General features: G+C 39.5%; 1 protein-coding gene across 3 annotated transcripts in view; it reads left to right on the forward strand.

Moving 5' to 3' along the window:
• HPSE2 (heparanase 2 (inactive)) overlaps positions 1 to 21,535 on the forward strand; it is a 680,289-nt gene that overhangs the window by 590,551 nt on the left and 68,203 nt on the right. The window lies entirely within an intron of this gene.

Genomic DNA, 21,535 nt, shown 5'->3' on the forward strand with positions numbered 1-21,535 from the left:
AAACAACTGGCTCAGAGAAGGCCCCTTAGCACTTAGAGGGACTCCCTAAGTAATTGTACCTGTTGGGAATGGAGATAGTGTAAATGAATCTATTTTTGTGGTAGCTGTTGGGGAGCAACTGGAGTGGGAGAACCCAGGAGGCAGAAGGCTTGCCTGGGCATTGGTTTTGGTCTGAGAAGGAAACTGGGGAGCTATCTGGAAGGAGATGAATGAGAAAGACTTCCAAGTGGAAGAGCTCCTCCTAAGAGTGGCATTGGTAATATTTTTCCTTCGCTTGTCTCGACTCTGCCCCTGGAGGCTACTCCCATGAAGTACAGATGGGAACAACTGCATTAGTTTGATGAATGAGCAGAGAGGAGGCCTGGTAACAGAGACCAGGAAAGGTTTTGTTGATAAATCTAGAAAGATGGGTTGCATTTTTCTAGGCACAATAGTACTTGAGGAAGAGAGAGAGAGAATGGGAATGAATATGAATTTGGAGTGGTAAAGGTGATACTAATCTTGATGCAAAATGCTATATACCATGTTATGGCTTTTTCTACTTTAAATTTGTCTTTCAAATTCATAATTTAGATTTACAATTAAATTATATTTGTATTGTAATTAAAACTGGAGAAGGACAGAAGAATGGAAAGCTAGCTAAATAGTCTCACCTATTTTTGGATCTCAATTATAGTAAAATTCACCCTTTAAATTAGTGTTTTTAAGTGTATTCAGAGTTATACAACCATGAGCACTATCTAATTTTAGGATATTTTTATCACCTCCCACCAAATTTATCCCCACTGTTGTGGCCTATTTTTCATTTAATCTCACAAACACAAAGAGTAGTAAGGCTCTGATTGCCAGGAATTTTGTCTTCTTTAGCTCAGTGAAACCTAGAATGATGCTCATTAATCTTTGAGTCCATTGTCACTGCCACTCTAAGGGAAAGCATCCTTGTATGGTCAGACTACAGGAGCGACAGTGAGAGAAAGGACCTGAAGCCCAGAAAGAAACTATGTGTAAGAGAACCTTAATGGAGAGAAAGGAGTTGTTAGGCCCAGAGAAAAGAAAAGCCAACCAGGGCCTTAGAAAAGATAACAAGACAACACCTCTCCCAGCAGCCCCAGTAACCTGAGAGCTTCCAAAGGCGATCTTGCTTCTGCCCTGTCCCCACAGACCTCTGTGGCAGGGCTGAGCAAGAAGTTACTTCCCTTTTTTCTACTCATCCTCTATTGGAGCAGTGCTTATGTCTCCGACAACTCATGCTTCCTGCTATGCCCATGCCCTGAACGAGGGGCCTTCTGTGTGGCATCTCATTCAGTCCCCATAAAATACCTGTGCAGTGGAATTGGCCATCCCTCATTTTCCTAAATTAACAAACCAAAGTTCACCGAAGGTAAAGTCACTTGCTCAGGATTATACACTTGATGAGTGCCAAAATTATTTTCAAGGTCTTCAACCAGGACTCATTTAGCTTATGGATTTTTGCTGTCACTGCCTCAGTGCTATTAACATGATTTCTTCTAAAGATTTCAATCCTTCCACATCCCTCTTGATACCCCAGGGCAGACGATCAGAGCCCAGGGGGGAAAAAAACCTACTACCCAAGCCTGATGAAAGCACTATCGTGACTAAGGTTACAAAAAACCTTTGAACCTGTACTAATGTTTTTGAGAGCTCTATGGTCTTCCCACCAGCGTCTCGTCTATGTTAGCCTTTTGCACATCTGGAATGCTTGATCCCAGATGTGTGATTTTCATCCCACAGGGTGGGGCCTAAACACTGGGGATCGTGCTGGCTCAGCTGCACTCTCGAAGGCCTGTTTCTTTGACAGAGCCAGCAGGAGGTGGCTAGTGGTGGTTTTGTAACCCCTGATTTATTACTGTCTCCAGTCAGAAACAAGTGCTACACGATTTAGTACACACACACATGCAAATAAACACACACAGAGAGACATACCATCCATTTGGAGAAGAACACAAAGAAGGAAATATTCACAAGGCATCACCATTGATTTCTCTTTTCTCCCGGATCAACTGGTCTGACTTCTCCCTGCTGCCTCCTTTGCCTGTGGTCTGTCAGCTGGAGGTGATGACAAGGAATATTTCAGACTCTTTCCCCATCTGCTCCAAACACCAGGAAGCTGCAGGCCTGCTTCCCTCCAGGCCAGCTTAGAAATCCTGGTGTCAGGATAGAGCAGGCTTCCAAAGCCAACCACAGAACATTTAATACCTGTGCAAACCCCACATAGAATTCATATGCCACAGGGTCATGGCTTTATGAGTGTTTCCATGACATGGTATTATTACACCCCAGATCTCTCACCTCATATGTCACTCAAGCATTCTCTGTCAGGAAACCAAGGAATAAACATCCAAAAAGAAGATTAATATTAGACTAAAAGAGTAGAGTTCACCCAACCATATGGTTCAGCTCAGAGGGATGTGTGTGAACCCTCCTCTCTGTCCCTTCACCCCCTGCCTTACACCTCATCCTGCCTCACGCTCCGAACAGGGATCCCTTTACAGCAGTGTTGTCGGGCTACCTGCATCAGTGTCAGCAGGGAAGCTTATAAAAATGCAGATTCTTGGGAATCATAATTTCTGGGATATCACTTAGGAACTTCCATTTCCCAAGCTCCCCAAGATGTTTTTGCACTACAGATGACCTTATCCCTCCCCCAGCAGCCCCAGCCATACCCCTGTGTGAGTGCATTTAGTCGGGAAACTCGCTGCTTCCTTGGGCAACTGAGCCTAGTGAAAGGTAATGGTAATTAAGGGAAAGATAGCCTTTATTGAGCTGAATTTGACCCCCTGTAATTCTGACTCATTTTACTTCCCACTTTTCCTCTTCCCTCTGGACTCACAAAGTCTAAGTCAGCTCCCCATTCATGAGAGAGCTTTCTGTGTCCCACCTCAGGAAACAGAAAATGGAACCTACCAGCTGGACCTGAGCACATTGTCTCCAGGGACAAGTTGTCCCACAGTTCTCTGGCTCATCCTCACGCTCACAGCCTCCCTGGCCATCTAGACAATTCATGGTGGCCTAATGTGCTGCTGTCTTTACACAAAGGCTTGGAGAAAATGGGTAGAAAATCTACCTACTGTGGAAAATTAATTTGACTTTTTTTCAAAATGTGGTTGGCTTCTGTACACAGCCTTAAGGCGAGCAAATAAAGAAGTTATGTAAGAGTTGGGATTTGAAGGCTGCTAGAAAAGTTGTCTGTCTCCAAATGCCTCCTGCGCTCATGCCATGGTGTCCAAACCCACCCCACCCCACCCCCTCGTTGAAAGATCATTCTTGTATGATAACGTTTGCTTTGCAGGGACAATTCAGTTAAAATGGAAATGCCCACGGAGAGGATCACATATTAAATCATTAGCAGTTTGTTAAAAGAACAGTCAGAACTGAGTACTGGCTATACTACTTGCTCTCTGTATGGGTTTTATTTTTTTTTCTTTCTGAGTCTGAATTCTCCATTTACTAAATAGGAAGAATTTTAACCTTCCTTGACCACCTCACAGTCCTGTGAGGATTCAAAAAGATAATGTCCATCTCATACACTTTAGCATGTTCTGATGTGTTTTTATAATGCAGTGTTACAGGCACGGTCAGTCAGGTGGGACTCTGCAGCAAAAGGTTTTGTGCCACCAGGGTCTTGCAGGAGGCCCAGAAGGAAGTGTCTTGATGAAGAGCCCAACCCCCAGATTCCAACTTCAGGCAAATCCTGACTGTGTGGCCTTGGGTGAAATTCATTCATTTTGTTCTCCTCTTCTCTTCTTTCTCTCCCATTTTTAAATCTGCAAAACAAGGTTGGGATGATAATTTTGATGATGATTATGATACAGATTTTTTTGAAGATTACATAAAATAATACATATAAAGCCTTCAGCAGAATGCCTGGTAATACATTCATCTTCATCCTCATTACTGCCATCACTATCACCATCATCGAGTGGGAAGAAAAGAAAAAAATTCTTCAAGTTGTGCTTTCTTAAGCTGCTTCTTCTTTTCCTTCCATTCCACAAATCAACAAAAAAAGAAAAAGCTTAAGAATATATAAGATTGCTACATAGACCACTGAAACAAAAGAAATTGTTCTTTTCTGCTGAGTACTAAGTAAAATAATATGGACGGCACTCATAACAGGAGGGCTTGCCATCTAGGAATTGACTTCATGTTCCAGTTTACCCAGAATTGTCCCAGTTTATTTTGGTGGTAATTTGGATGACAAATTGTTGACTTGCCCCAGATGTTGAATTTTCAGAAGAACTTTCAATAAGGATTAGAAACATTAACACAGGTTACTAAGAAAGCTTGTGAACTTTTTTTCCTTGAATATTTAAAACATGCCCATCTGGCTGGGATGATTTAGAACTGCAAATAAGCACTCATTTATAAGCTCCTTAGAATGCTTTGTTTGGTTTGCTTTGGTTTAACTAAACTGCATTGCCCTGCCTCCAGGAGGTACATAGGTAGTAAAATTAATGGAAACAACATTCTTAACTACTCAGTTTGCTGAACAAAAATTGCTTTGTGTTGTGGGCCCATGGATGTGGATGAGCAACCATTATGAGCTTGGAGTCAGTAAAATTCTGCTTCGGGTGATAGGAAAGAAATACTGGCAGTTTGGAAGTTCACAAATTCTTGACAACTGTAAATTTGAAAAATGAATGTAGAATACTTAGCAAGGAAATTATAAAAATAGCTAACAATGTGTCAGATTTTGTATGTATAGTGTCAGATTTTGTATGTATATGAACACATTTCATCTTTAAGAAAAACTGTAAATTTAGTATCTACTTTTATATATACTTTCAGGTGAGAAAAACCAAGTTGCAGAGAGTTAAGGAACTTGCTCAAGTTAAGGCAGAACTTGGAACCTGTCCCAGGCAGTTTGAATGTAGAGCCCTTCTCTCAATCACTCTGTTCCCCACTCCTGGGAAAGAGGCAGCGCTTTCAGGAAAGGGGGACAACAGCACCAGAGTTTTCAGTCCATCTCAGCCAGCCACTGGTGAGAGCAGTCTTCCTTGCAACTGAGGAAAACAAACTGGCCCTCACTAAGGAAAAACAAAGTCAACAGTATTCAGTGAACTTGTACTTAATCCTCATGACATCTGTGGGAGGTAGGTGTTATCATTCCCTTTGGACAGTTAAGAAAAGGAGGGCTGAGAGAGGTCAAGGTGTTTGCCCAAATCTCAAGGACAGGAATACTATGTGACCCCAGAACATGTGCTGTCAACATCTGTGCAAAGTACTTGTGATCAATGTTAATGCAAATAAGCAGGCTACAGACTTGAATATAGAAAGTGACACTAGTGCGTGCACATGTGTGTGTGTGTGTGGATGTGGATGTGGGTACACAGGAGAGTAGTTTTCTCTGGGTGGTAGAGTAAGGGGCAACTTGTTTCTTCTCTATTTCTGATTTTCTAAGTTTTATTTCATTAACATGTCTTTTTAAAAAGAGTTTTATATGAGATATAATTTACATTACATGTAATTTACCCATTTAAAGTGTACAACTAAGTGATTTTTAGTATGTTCACAGAATTGTGCAGCAATCATTCTAAGGTCATTTAGGTCATTTTGAACACCTGAAAAGGCAATTCCATAATCGTTAGCACTCATTCCCTATTTGCCCCCAACCATCCCAGTAATCAGATTTAGTGATCACTAATATGCTTTCTGTCTCTATAGAATTAACTGTCTGGACATTTCATATAAATTAAATCATTTACTGCATGGTATTTTGTGAATGGCTTCTTTAACTCAGCAGAATGTTTTCAAGGTTCAGCCATATTTTGATGTGTTTGTACTTGATTTATCTTTACTGCAGATAATATCCCATTGCATAAATATGCCATATTTGACTTATCCATCATCTGTCAGTTGATGGATGTTTGAATCATGTTCACTTTTTGGCTATTATGAACATTTACATACAAGTGTTGGTGTGAGCATACATTTTTATTTCTGCTGAGTACATATTTGAGAATGAACTGCCTAGGTTATGTGGTAACTCTACATGTAACCTTTTCAAAAGACTTACTATTTATTTATTCATGTATTTATTTAAAAGTCAGAGTGAGAGAAAGAGATATTTTCCATCTGGTGGTTCATTCCCAAGCTGACTACAACAGCTGGGGTTGGGCCAGCCCAAAGCCAGGATCCCAGAACTCCATCCTGGTCTTCCATATGAGTGGCAGAGGCCCAAATACTTGAGCCATCATCCACTGCTTTCCCAGGTGCATTACCAGAGAACTAGATCGGAAGCAGAGCAGCCAGGACTCAAACTGACAATCCAGCACAATGCTGGCCCCTATGTGTAACCTTTTGAAGAACTCCTTTACCTTTTTCAAATTGATTTTTAAGACAGTTCAAGGAACCATTTATATGATACTTGGATGTGGGAAGATTATCTTTAAATTGGGCATTCCATATCAAGCCTCTTGTAAAGTCAAATAAGAAAGACAAGAACAAAATACAGAGTAAGAAAGTAATCCTCAAGAGAGATTGGTATTCACGTTGAATCATTTGTTTGTTAATACTATAAATACTATTTACCTCCTGTTAGATACAAGAATGGACCAGCAGATCAGAAGTCAGAAGGCATGATCACTGCCTTTCTAGGGTCTCTCTAGGGTGTCTGTGGAGATCCAATAGGATCAAGTACTTTGCACACTGTAAATGGCTGTTCCACTGTGAAAAAGTTGTAATAGGAAGTCAGTATCCTCCTGAGATGGAGAAGAAGATACATTTAATGAGGGAAAAAAACCCTGAGAGGCAAAGAGGAAAGCAGGGCCTTTGTGTTGACAAGGCTGGACCTTGCTCTCAGGCGGCTCCGTGTTCATCTGGAGATTCCTAGGAGAGGGCAGGGCACAAGGCCTTCTGTGATGTGCATTGTAGGGGAAGAGACAAGTCCCATGTGACTACTCCTTCTTCCTCTTGCTTGTTTAGCCCAGTGAAAAAAATCTGATTGGGAGAAGGTAGCTTATCAAGTCATACTTTAAGGAGACCCACAGCTTACCAGCAAAGAAATTGGGAGAAAATAGTAGATGGTGACTGTTATTCCCAGGACCCAGGGTCTGCTGTACTGAATGGAAGAGGAGGTTTTCAAGCAATTTGTAAATGATGTTGGAATTAATGGTAAGTAGAGCTTAAAGGGAAAGCTAATGGAGTCAGAGTAAGTGGAAGAGATGAATGTACATGTAAACAGACCCTTTATAATCTCAGTGCTGCACTCTATTTTTAAAACCTTTCAATAGTCATACCACAGTGACGCCCTTAGTGGGGTCAGTCTGTGATCCTCTGTATTCTGACCCCAGCTTTAAATTCCAAACTTACTAGCCCCCCAGCTACCCTTTAAGGCATCCATCCACACTGAAGTACTTGCTCTTAGATGGGACAGAACCCAGCCTTTGTCTAGAATAAAATATTTTATCACTCCCACTATAATCTCTGCATGTCCAAATAACTTCCTTCCAGTTCTTCAAAGAATAGTTTACAAACCATCTCTTCCACAAGTACTCCCAGAATCCCCATATCCTGCCAGACAGAATCAATCTCAGACTTGCCAGATTCTTGTAATACTTCACTTGTACAATGACTCATAGATTATCTTTACTTTTTATCAGAGATTAAGACCCTGAATCCACCTGTGCTTGATATAGCACCTGGCACAAAATAGGTACTCAGTAAATGTTTATTGGGTTAGTGGTTGAATGAATTAATTGGAATAAGGATGCTGTTGGGCTGGTGCTGTGGTGTAGCAGGTAAAGCTGGCACCTGCAGTGCCGGCATCCCATATGGGCGCCATTTCAAGTCCTGGCTGCTCCACTTCCTATCCAGCTCTCTGCTATGGCCTGGGAAAGCAGTACAAGATGGCCCAAGTGCTTGGGCCCCTGCACTCACATGGGAGACCCAGAAAGCTCCTGGTGGGGCCGGCGCGGTGGCGCACTAGGTTAATCTTCCACCTGTGGCGCTGGCATCCCATATGGGTGCTGGATTCTGTCCCGGTTGCTCCTCTTCCAGTCCAGCTCTCTGCTGCGGCCCAGGAAGGCAGTGGAGGATGGCCCAGGTGCTTGGGCCCCTGCATCCACATGGCAGACCAGGAAGAAGCACCTGGCTCCTGGCTTCGGATTGGTGTAGCACCGGCCATAGTGGCCATTAGAGGAATGAACCAACGGAAGGAAGACCTTTCTCTTTGTCTCTCTCTCTCACTGTCTGTAACTCTACCTGTCAAATATATAAATAAAAGTCTTTAAAAAGAAAAAGAAAAAAGAAGAAACTCCTGGCTCCTGACTTCAGATCAGCGCAGCTTCAGCCAGCTGTTGTGGCCAGTTGGGGAGTGAACCAGCGGGTGGAAGACCTCTCTCTCTCTCTCTCTCTCTCTCTCTGTGTGTTACTTTCTCTCTTTCAAATAAATAAATAAATCTTTAAAAAAGGAAAAAGGATGCTGTTGATAAAAGGAAAGATAGAAGGACTTGGGGGATGTGCAGATAGACACAATCAGATGAATGCCAGCACAGGCCAGGAAAGAAGACTTCAGAGTAAGATGGCCAAAGACTGTGCTAAGCTGTAAGAACAGTGAGAGTGGAGATTGGTGATGGGGGGCAATAGTGGACAGGAGGGAATATTCAGGGTAAAGAGTGAGCTGTGTCCTAGGCATTCAGACTTGAGCTACTAAATCAATAACCAGAGTGGTTTTGATTCCCAGGGACATAAATCCAGATGCCTCCAGCTAGACAGGGAACATTAATGAGAAAATGGTAGAGAGTGATGCATACTCTATCCAAAGGGTATCTTCTGCTTAGCTCCAGAGGATTCTCGAAAGTGAGCCACCTTGGAAATATCTTTGAATTTTTTCAAGAGAAGCCAGGATAATGTGTACTTTTTGGTGAAACATTCTATTTTATTGAAGCATAACATATCTATAGAAATATATACATATCGTAAGTAAATTTTCACACATTAATCATACCCACTTAGCTAGTACTCTGGACAGGAGTCAGAATATTACCAGAAACTCAGAAGCCCCACTCCTGTGTGCTCCCTTCTACTGCTTACTGCCCTAGTCGTAACCCCTAACCCAACTTGTAATATCACAGTAATTTTGTCAGTCTTGTACTCTGTATAATTGTGATCACAGGATATTTAATTTTTCTGTATCTGGAGATTTTTTTATTCAACATTATGTTTGTGATAAACATCCATATTGTGGGCTGTTGTGTATTACTCATTTGCATTGCTGTATAGTGTGCTACAGTGTGAATATTACAAAACTATGTGACATTTTGCTACACTGAACATTTAAAGTTTCATTGTTTTAACTACTGCACATGTCTTTTTCTGGATGTCTTTTGGTAAATATATGTGCACATTTAGGTATATACCCAAGAATCAAGTAGCAGGCTTTTACATATACATTTGTGTGTGTGTGTATGTGTGTGTCAGTGATAGAAGGCTGCTGTGTATGTCTACCATTCAGTTTTGAAGACACTGTCAAATTACTTGTATAGATTCACATTCTCACCAACAGTATATGAAAGTATTGATTGCTCTACAACCTTGTCAACACGTTCTTTGTCATTTTAGCCATTCTCATTAATGTGTAGTGATTGGTTTATATCTATATGGCCCTGATAAGTAATAAAGTTGAGCCCCTTTTCCTATGTTTATTGGCCTTTTAGATAACCATTTTTATTGGATACCTGCTCAAATTTTTGCTTATTTTTAAAATTTAATTATTCTTTTCTTTAAACATTCTGGATATTAAGTACTATGAATATCTTCTCCTACTCAGTCACTTACCTTTTCACTCCTTTAATGGTTTTGATAAACACCCATTCTTAACTTTAATGTCCAATTCACTCTTTATGATCAGCATCTGTTTGTTTAAGATGTATCAGCATACTCCCCTGCCAGAGATATTATCTTGTGTTCTCTCAAAAACATTTCTTGCTTTACCTTTCGTATTTAGATCTGCAGTGCCACTAAAATTGTTTTATTATATGGTATAGGATAGGAATCAATAGATATTTTTCTATATGAACATTCAATTGAATTAACATAATTAATGAAAAAATCATTCTTTCCCCAAGGTACTGAGTCTGTGCTTTTGTCATGAATCAGGCTATGTAAGAGTCTGTTTCTGGACTCTGTATTGCTTTATTTGTCAGTTTATCTATCCTTACAGCAAAACCTTAATGTCTTAGTTTCTATAGCTTAAAAGAAGTCTCCATAAACACTCAACTTTGTTTTCTGCCTCAAGATTACCTTGGATATTTTTGGCATTTTGCATTTCCATATAAATTTTAGAATCAACTTGTTAATTTCTGCAAAAAGACCTGCTGAAATTTTGACAAGGAGTGCATTGAATCAGTAGTTTAACCTGGGGTGAGTTGACATCTTACAACATTGAGCCTTCCACTCGATGAATATGGTAAATCTCTTTACTTATTTAGATTTCTCAGTTCCTCTCAGCAATGTTTTATAATGTTTAGGGAAGATATCTTATCTAGCATCACTAAATATATTCCAAGGTATTTTATATTTATTGAAGTTATATCTTTCTTAAAGTATTATTTTCCATATAGCTGTTGCTAATATATAGTAATCAGATTGGTTTTTATATGTTGACCTTATATCTAGTGTCCTTGCTAAAGTCAAAGTCACTGACAAACTATTAGTCTTAATAGTCTGTAAATTCTTTTGAACTTTCTACATTACAATAATAATATTGTTGGCACACAATGCCTATTTTATTGTCTTATTCTGATGCTAATAATAGTTGGTTTTTGAGTAAGGTCATCTATTTGCTAAAGTATGTGTATGGGGGCAATGCCTGATTTCTGTTAAGATTTGTTGTTCATACCTTCTTCCAGCAAGTTGTATATCCTGTGCTCTGGGGCTGTGTTCCCTCTTCTGTTCCGTGATTTCCAGAGGCCACTGTAGCTCACAGCAGTTTCCCTGAGATGTAGACTCTGCGTTTCTGTCTTTTTTTTTTTCAACTTTTATTTAATAGATATAAATTTCCAAAGTACAACTTTTGAATTATAGTGGCTTTTCCCCCCATAACCTCCCTCCCACCCACAACCATCCCATCTCCCACTCCCTCTCCCATCCCATTCTTCATCAAGATTCATTTTCAATTATCTTTATATACAGAAGATCAACTTAGAATATACTAAGTAAAGATTTCAACAGTTTGCACCCATACAGACACACACAAAGTATAAAGCACTGTTTGAGTAGTAGTTGTACCGTTAACTTTCTGTCTTTTGAGTTCATCCTTCTCTTTATCATGAGCAGTCTTTTTTGACTATGCATGTGGTAAACAATAAAGTGAGAGATCAGCATGGTTTCTTCTTCAATTCAGTCTTTCCTGTGATGAGGAACTAAGCCTCAGGACACAGTGTGTTTCCCTGGCGACCTACCTATGCCCTTCGATTTCTTAGTGCTAGTAAGAGTACAATTCCACGTCTGGACACTTTTCAAGATTCTTTATTTTCCCCTCAGCAAACAAGCCTACACTTGGTAAGCATGCTTTCTAACTGTGGTACTTGGGGTTATGGCTAGCTATGTGATTCATAGCAAGTCCCTTTCTTAATGCTGTTTTTTCATTTTGTTTCTGTCAAATGAGTTTTGAAAGAGTAGACTATCTTTATTCCCATCATCAGTGACCAAATGTCCTCTTCACATTCTTTAAAACTAGTTTTAAAATAGTTTTTCTTATTATAATCTTTATACATGTTCATTATAGAAAGTATAAAAATAAATGGAAATATATAGAAGAAATGTTAAGAACAGAATAGTGTTTTCTTGAGGCAAGGGCAGCAAAGACTTTGGTATAACTGCAAGAGGAGAGGTGTTAATGGACAAAACAATTCCTTAGAGAGCCGAAATGTGCCAAAATATACAGCCCTCAAAGTGGAGTTTAGTTAGACAAGTCCACAGGACAAGCCAAGTGTGCAAACATAAACAGCCCTCAGAAGGGAGATCTGGACAGGCAAACACATACAGGGCCCTGGAAGAAAGCACAGGCTGAAGAAAAGGCAGGAGGTGCAAACAGCACTGTGCTCAGAGGGGAGGCATAAAGAGGGTGAAATCCCAGTCATTAGAGGTGCTAGAAGACTTGAAGTTACATTCCAATCCCTGGGGCTAATGCCGAATCATTCCCTGTTAAAGATTCATTTAATGCATTTTGCTGAACGGCTTAAGAGGGGACACAGCTTCCCTAGAGGAGATTTTAAGGCCACTGTGTCTGGAAGGGACTTCAGGGAGAGACTAGGACAAAATCTCTCAACATGTGGTCCATGTACCACTAGTGGCATAAGAAGTTATTTTAATGGTACTCAGATTCTTTTTGTTACTTGAATAGTTACATTTATTTTAATTTATGTTAGGAAAAGATTATAGCTAAAACAATGTGAAAACCATAATTCCTTATTTATTTAATTAATTAATTTTTTAAAAATGTTGAAGGTCAACAAATTTCATGTATTTCATATATACAGATTTGGGAACATAGTGATACTTCCCACCCTACCCTTCCTCCCACCCTTCTTGTTCTTTCCTCTGTTGTTCTCTCTCTTAATTTTTACAATGATCTGCTTTCAGTTTACTTTATACTCATAAAATTTTTTTAAAGATTTATTTATTTATTTGAAAGTCAGAGTTACACAGAGTGAGGAGAGGCAGAGAGAAAGAGGTCTTCCATCCGATGGTTCACTCCTCAGATGGCCGCAACGGCTGGAGCTGCACCGATCTAAAGCCAGGAGCCAGGAGCTTCTTCTGGGTCTCTCACGTGAGTGCAGGGGCCCAAGGACTGGGGCCATCTTGTACTGCTTTCCCAGGCCATAGCAGATAGCTGGATTGGAAGTGGAGCAGCCGGGTCTCGAACCCACGCCCATATAGGATGCCTGCACTACAGTCCAGGGCATTAACCCGTTGCACCATAGCGCCGGCCCCTATACTCATAAGATTAACCCTTCTCGAAGTAAATAGTCCAACAAATAATAAGAAATAAACACTGTTCCTCAGCAATTGAGACAAGGGATGTAAATGATCATTGAATCTCAAAATGTGAATTACACTCATATATTACATTTTTAGTACTCTATTAGTTACCACAGATCAGGGAAAACGTACGGTATTTGTCTTCTGGGGATGGGCTTGTTTCACTAAGCATAATGGTTTCCAGTTGCATCCATTTTGTTCCAAAGGACAGGATTTCATTTGTTTTTATGGTTGAGTAGTATTCCATAGTGCATGTGTGTGTGTGTCTGTGTGTGGTATATATACCACATTTCTTTTTTTATTCTTTTTTTTTTCAAGATTTATTTATTTACTTGAAAGAGCTACACAGAGAGAGAAGGAGAGGCAGAGGGGGGGGGGTCTTCCATCCTCTGGTTTACTCCCCAATTGGCTGCAATGGCAAGAGCTGGGCCGATCCAAAGCCAGGATCCAGGAGTTTCCTCTGGATCTCCCACACAGGTGCAGGGGCCCAAGGACTTGGACCATCCTCTACTGCCTTCTCAGGCCATATCAGAGAACTGGACCAGAAGTGGAGCAGCTGGGACTCTAACCAGCGCCCATATGGGATGCCAGCACTACAGGTGGCAGCTTTACCCTTTATGCCACAACACTGGCCCCTGTACTACATTTCTTAACCAGTCATCAGTTAATGGGTTGATTCCATATCTTAGCTATTGTAAATTGAGCTGCAATAGACATGGGGTACAAATAACTCTTTCACATGCGGATTTATTTCATTTGGGTAAATTCCCAGGAGTGGAATTGCTGGGTCATATGCTATCTCCATATTGTCTTCTGCAATAGCTATGCAAGTTTACATTCCCACCAACAGCGGATTAGGGTACCTTTTTCTTCACATCCTCACCAGTATTTATTGTTTGTTGATTTCTGTACAAGAGCCATTCTAACTGGGGTGAAGTGAAACCTCATTGTGTAAAACCATAATTTCACAGATTCCTTTATTTAAGATAAGGCTAAAGCTAGTAGTAATATTAGGTCTGCAGTGATTTAAATAAAATTACTAAGCAAATAAAGCACAGGTATTGTGTAGATGCTTCTAAAGTGAGGAAGGTTTGGGAAATACTGACCTAGAGCAACCCTCATCTTGGCTTTTGGGAAACTAAGCCAGACAGGAACATGACCGGCCTAAGAAAAACATCCAAATCTGTTCAATCATAGACCAGAGTTGTGCTTTCTTTTGCAATTAACAAATTGCCCTGTTAATCTGAGAGAATGCAAAATTGCAAAGGTTTCTAGGTAGTCAACTTACCCTTCCGGACTATTAAACTTTACGATATGTGTATTTTGTCAATAAACTCTTTATTTTCATGTAATCATTCATTTAATAAATATTACATTGCAATGTGGGAGTGACTGAGATAAGATGGAGTCTCTGACCACAAACACTTTGGAATTTTATGGAGAATTATCTATGTAAGTACAAAAAGTTATTTAAGACATAACAAAGTAACAGATACAGAAATACAAGAAAAATTCTGTAGGAGAACAGAGAGAGACTTGATAAAGGAGGCGCTACTGAAATCAGGCTTAGATGGGATTTCAATGAGCAAAAAGGGAGGAGGAAAATTCCGGGAAAAAAATTAAGTAAAATTAACAAAGACTGAGAAATGATTGAGCATACAGGGAGTTTGGATGATGTTGAATAGTCTGATCTAGCTTGAAGGTAGTCTGGAGGATGCTATGAGGGGTAAATCTCGGAGGACAAAATGAGTCTGGGCATTGGATGGATGCAGTATTGAGAAATTTAATTTCTCCAACATTATGTAAGAAGGTAGATAGTACTGAAGTGTCACATAGTCTTCTGGTGATCATCACACACCTGTATTCCCATTTACTTAACACTAAAAGTATTCAGATTACCCTTGAGTCTTTGGAGAATTTGGTGGAGAGAATACTAAGAGAACAAAATCACAATGGCAAATTGTACTATAAAAATAAACAGGCCATTGGGGGTAAGGAGCCAACCAAATGAAGAGACATTTGGCTGTCCACTTGAGAAAAGAAATCCCAGTGGGATGAAGAACAACTCCCTTGTCAGCATAGGAAGAGACATCAGGCGAAAGGAGGAAAAAGATAGCAATCATCAGTGGCAACAATTAAGTTCCTGTTTGCTACTGTGACACTGCAGAGACTCTAGGACTTGGAAAAGAAGGGAGGTTAATGACTTCATGTGATCTGAGGATCCAGAAAGTGAGAAGTAAGATCAGAGCTTGAGCTCTGTGATAGCAAAGCCAGAAGTGATGAATAGAAAAATAATAGAAAGTTTGGTTGGAACCAACCAAGAGAATTTTCATGGCCATTTCCAAGACATGAGGTGTGTTCTGTGCAAAGCGTTAGCTTGAGGAGAAGATGAGCTCTTTACTTCAATAATCATGCGTGTCTGAACATGTAGTTGACCCCTGGAGATCCTAGGAGATTGAATACACAGGTAAAGGGCACCCATAGTCCTAAATGTAAACCAAGGTATGGAATAGAGCTATGTTAACAGGCTAAACAGAGATCAATCAGAATTAGTATCTACTAGAATTACACAGTTAATGATGTGTGTGAAAATTGTTCTCTGATCTCAATATAATTGTGGGGTAAGACTCTGGTCCTTTCTTTTAAATATTCCCAGGAATGCTAGTAATATGTTTTCTTGAAGCAGTACATGTAGTTAACTACCTGGGAAATTAACATGATTGATGCATTGAATCACTTGTAGCATTAGTAATCTGAAAACAAGTATGTGTTCATTCATGGAAAATTAATGAAGAGATGGGAACAGCAATGAGTATAATTGCAAAGTATCAGAAACTCTAAAAACAATGTATATTCTACCTTGGTTTGATTTAAATCAAGCAATCTTTATTGATGACCTTTTGTAGTCAGAACTGTTTTAAGTGTCCCTAGAGAAACAAGAAAGATAGTTAAAGATTTTTTTACCTTGGGTACCTTGCAATCTAGTAGTTGATGGACAACTATAATACAAGGAAGACAAATAAATGTTATGGGAGAGGCTCATATAGGGATGAGCAATCACCCTTCTCTTGTCTCATCAAATACAAGATGCTGTCAATTAAAAGGCACATCATAATTTCATGCACCACTAAAAAAGAAAGAATTCTTTCTTTTTTTGACAGGCAGAGTGTACAGTGAGAGAGACAGAGAGAAAGGTCTTTCTTTGCTGTTGGTTCACCCTCCAATGGCCATCACAGCTGGCATGCTGCGGCCGGCACACCACGCTGATCCAAAGGCAGGAGCCAGGTGCTTCTCCTGGTCTCCCATGGGGTGCAGGGCCCAAGTACTTGGGCCATCCTCCACTGCACTCCCGGGCCATAGCAGAGAGCTGGCCTGGAAGAGGGGCAACCGGGACAGAATCCAGCTCCCCGACTGGGACTAGAACCCAGTGTGCCAGCGCCACAAGGCAGAGGATTAGGCTGTTGAGCCACGGCACCGGCATAAGAAAGAATTCTTATAATTATGCTATGACATGTCATTGATGATAAGAGGCATCCTTTTCCCAGAGATGTTAGAAATGTGGAAAAAGGCCATTATAGAACTGATGAAAAGTGGTAATTGAAGAATTTTGATAGATTAAAATAAGAGGGAAGGCTCACCGAGTAGGGGTCCTTCTGTTTTTTATATACTATACATTCTTTGATCATTCATTTCTATGATTTCAAACACTCCTTCTAAGATTGTAACTCACAAGTCTTCATCTCCTGCCAGAATTTTTTTCCTAAAATGTAGGTCCTTATATCCCACTTTACTTCATTAACACTCATGTAGTACCTATCATGTGGCAGGCATAGTTCTAAGACTTTGATATTGTCATTGAAAAACCTATGAATAGACATTATAAGAATGAATAAGCTGATGATTATTCCCACTCTACAGAGTCACTTCCCCAAGGTCACACACCGAACAAGTAGCAAAACCACTTTAACTAGCTGCCAGTTTTCCCTCAAATGTCTTGGGGTATCCATTAATAAATATATGTCAAAACTGCATTCATTGTTCTCTTATAGACGTGCTTCTCCTCAGATTTCATGGCTTTTTATCTTCATGATCTCTGAAGTCCTGCTCCTTCATTCACATATCCAACTTTATTGCTATGTCTATCCATTTGTTTATTTTTCTTTCCACACCATTTTCCCTTACTTAAGTGCTTGACAGATTTGCCTGGATTCTGAAAGTTACTAGAGAAAATTTATTATTGATAAAAATTTCTATGCCCTTCTGTTGGAATTTACGATTCAGTGACTTTGTCTGGAGTAGAATCCAGAAATATACATTTTTTAAACAATCACCGTAGATATTGACTATATTCAAGCAAATTTGGGATATAGTACTATGTCAGTCAAGGTTATTTGGTTATAAGCAATAGAAACAAACTCTGGCTAACTTAAGTGAAAAAAGAATTTTTTGGAAAGATATGGATAGCATGTAGATTAATTTAAAAAGAAAAGTGAATATCTCTGAGGATCCAGGGAGTAGAAACTCACTTACAGTTTAATCAGAGACTACAGTTGGGATGAATAAGCTGCAGTCACTTTTCAGTCTTTGTGTCTTCCTGCCCCTTGATGGCAGGGCAAAGCATCTTTATTGACAGCCTCAACAGGACAGCATCCAGGGGGAAGAGACACAAGGCAGCTTTAAAAAGCTCATGGCATTCCCACTGAGATCTGGAACCAGGCAAGGATACCCACTCTCACTACTGCTATTCAATATAGTTCCAGAGCCATTAGGCAACAAAAAGAAATCAAAGGGATACAAATTGGAAAGAAGGAAATCTAACTATCCCTATTTGCAGATGACGTGATTCTATATATAAGGGATCCAAAAGACTATTGGAGCTCACAGAAGAATTTGGTAAAGTAGCAGGATTGGCCGGCGCCGTGGCTCACTTGGCTAATCTTCCGCCTGTGGCGCCAGCACCCCGGGTCCTAGTCCTGGTTGTGGCATCAGGTACTAGTCCCGGTTACTCCTCTTCCAGTCCAGCTCTCTGCTGTGGCCTGGGAGGGCAGTGGAGGATGGCCCAAGTGCTTGGGTCCCTGCACCCTCATGGGAGACTAGGAGGAAACACCCAGCTCCTGGCTTCAGTTCAGCACAGTGCTGGCCATAGCAGCCATTAGGGGAGTGAACCAATGGAAGGAAGACCTTTATCTCTGCCTCTCTATAACTCTCTCTCTCTCTCTGTCTCTCTCTCTCTCTCACTGTCTAACTCTGCCTGTCAAAAAAAAAAAAAAAGTAGCAGGATATAAAATCAATACACAAAAATCAACAGCCTTTGTATATACCAACAATGCGACGATTGAGAAAAACTTGTAAGATCAATCCCATTCACAATAGCTACAAAAACAATCAACTGCCTTGGAATAAATTTAACCAAGATTGTCAAAAATCTCTATACAATGAGAATTACAAAACATTAGAAGAAGATACAAAAAAATAGAAAAATCTTCCATGTTCATAGATTAGAAGAATCAATGTCATCCGAATTTTCATACTTCTGAAAGGAATTTACAGATTCAGTGCAATGCCAATCAAAATACCAAGGATATTCTTAAATATGGAAAAAATAATGCTGAAATTCAGATGGAAACACAGGAGACCCCACATAGCTAAAGCAATTTTATACAACAAAAGCAAAGCTGGGGGTATCACAATGCCAGATTTCAAGACATAGTACAGGGCAGTTATAATAAAAACAGCCTGGTACTATAAAAAAAACAGATGGATAGACCAATGGAACAGAACATAAATTCCAAAAATTAATCCAAGCATCTACAACCAACTTATATGTGACAAAGGAGCTGAAAAATCAATCCATGGAACAAGGACAGTCTCTTCAACAAATGGTGCTGGGAAAACTGGATTTCCACATGCAGAAGTATGAAGCAAGACCCCTACTTTAAATCTTTCACAAAAATCCACTCAAAATGGATTAAAGACCTAAATTTATGACCTGATACCATAAAATTATTAGAGAACATTGGGGAAACCCTGTAAGACATTGGCATAGTCAAAGACTTCTTGGAAAAGGCTCCAAAGGCACAAGCAATCAAAGCCAAAATTCATAAATGGGATTACCTCAAATTGAGAAGCTTCTGTACTGCAGAAGAAACACTCAGGAAAATGAATAGGCAACCAAAAGAATGGGAGAAATTATTTGCAAACTATTCAACTGATAAAAGATTAATAACCAGAATATATAAAGAGATCAAGAAACTCCAAAACAACAAAATAACCCAGTGAAGAAATGGGCAAAGAACTTAAACAGACATTTTTCAAAAGAGGAAATCCAAATAGCCAACAGACACACGAAAAAATGCTCAGGATCACTAGACATCAAGGAAATGCAAATCAAAACCATAATGAGGTTTTATCTTATCTCAGTTAGAATGGCTTTCATACAGAAATCAGCCAACAACAAATACTAGCAACGATGTGGGGGGGAAAGGTATTCTAATCCCCTGTTGGTGGAAATGTAAACTGGTAAAGTCACTACGGATGACAATATGGAGAAACCTCAGAAATCTGAATATAAACCTACCATATGATCTAGCCATCCCACTCCTGGGAATTTACCCAAGGGAAATAAAATCAGCATGTGAAAGAATTATCTGCACCCCTATGTTTATTGCAGCTCACTTCATAGTTGCTAAGACCTGGAATCAACCCAAATTCCCATCAACTGAAGACTGGATGAAGAAATTATGGGATATGTACACTATGGAATACTACACAGCAGTTAAAAAAATGAAATCCAGTCATTTACAACAAAATGGATAAATCTGGAAAACATCATACTTAGTGAAATAATCCAGACCAAAATAGCACTTTATTCTCCTTGACCTGTGATAACTAATAGAGCACCTAAGGCAATCTGTAGAAGTGAAATTGACACTTTGGGAAGCAATGACTTGAACAGCCCTTGTCTTGACTGTTGAGGAACAGTTTTTTTATATACTATTTGTTGAACTCTTTACTTAACATAGAATTAAACATATGTATATAAAGTCAATTGAAAATAGATCTCAGTAAAAAGTAAGAGTGGGAATAAGAGAGGGAAAAAGAAGAGGAGTTGGAAATATGGGTGGGAGGGTGGGCATGGTGGGAAGAATCACCATGTTCCTAAAGTTGTAATTAGGAAGCATATGAAGTTTGTAACTGTAAAGCTGTATAGTTCTGTATACATTCCTACATACTTACTTCTAAGGGTAGTTTAAAAACTTGCATTGGGACCGCAAATCCCTTTAGGCTGGGTGGTAAAAATACCATCTTAAGTGTTAGAGTGGTCATATGGATATGATTAAGGGTCTGGTAATAACAATAGATAGAATTAAAAAGGAGTGAATGCTCCAACATGGGAAACAGTCCACACAGCAGACTCATAGAATGACTATTGCCTTAAATAGCACTCTGGCCTCAGAATCAGCCCTTGAGGCATTCTGGTCTGGATAAAAAAGCCCACAAAAGCATTTCAGGCATGGAAAGCCAAGACACTATGACAAAAAATGTCCTACATGAAGGACCTTGGTTGGTGAGACCCCAGTGGAAAGAAGTGGTCATTAAAGAAGGAAGTACTTTTCTCTGAAGGGAGGAGAGAACTTCTACTTTACTTATGCCCTTGTCTAAATACTAATGGAGTTTGTGGATTCAAAAGGCTTCTCTAGCCTAGGCAGCTCATGTCAAGAGCCTCAGGTGATCACTAATATCATACATAAGACTGTTAATAGTTAAATTAACAACAAGAATCACTGTGCACTAACTTCCCATGCAGGACCTCTGTCCTAAAAAAGTTGTATTATAACTATGTCTTAGTGCTCACAAAAGATGTATCATTTTTGGGTGCTTCTTTAAAGTTAATTAAGTTTCAAAAAAAAAAGTGAAATTAACTTCAAGATGCAATGACTTTGGACAGCCCTTGTCTCTACTGTTGAGGAACAATTTTTTTTGTTTTGTTTTGTTTTTTGTTTTTTTTTTTTTTCTATGTGAATTGCTGAACTCTTAATATATAGAGTTCATCTTCTGTGTATAAAGTTAATTGAAAATGGATCTTAGTGGAGAATGAGACTGGGAATGGGAGAAAGAGAAGGAGGAATGGGAGAGTGGGTGAGGGTGGGTATAGTGGGAAGAATCACTATATTCCTAAAGTTGTACTTATGAAATGCATGAAGTTTGTATTCCTCAATAAAAGTTTTTTAAAGGGGGAAATAAATAAAAATAAATGTTTTTTTTAAAAAAGCTCATGGAAAGTGGAATTAAAAAATAAGTTTATTTTGGTGCAAAAAAATTGAAATCTCTGAATAGCTTTTTTGTAATACATATGGACTTCATTCTTTCTCATCTGGAGGATATGAAGTCTAATCTCTCTGTTCTGAGGCACTGTCAATGTGACCTTCCTAAAACATACATCTTACCATTTTACTTTCCTTTTTACAAATCTTCATGGATTCCCTACCATTCATAGGCTAAAGCTGCATAACAACACCTTTAAGGCCTGCAT

The sequence above is a fragment of the Lepus europaeus genome, chromosome 17 (assembly GCF_033115175.1).
Source record: "Lepus europaeus isolate LE1 chromosome 17, mLepTim1.pri, whole genome shotgun sequence".
Taxonomy (NCBI): Eukaryota; Metazoa; Chordata; class Mammalia; order Lagomorpha; family Leporidae; genus Lepus; species Lepus europaeus.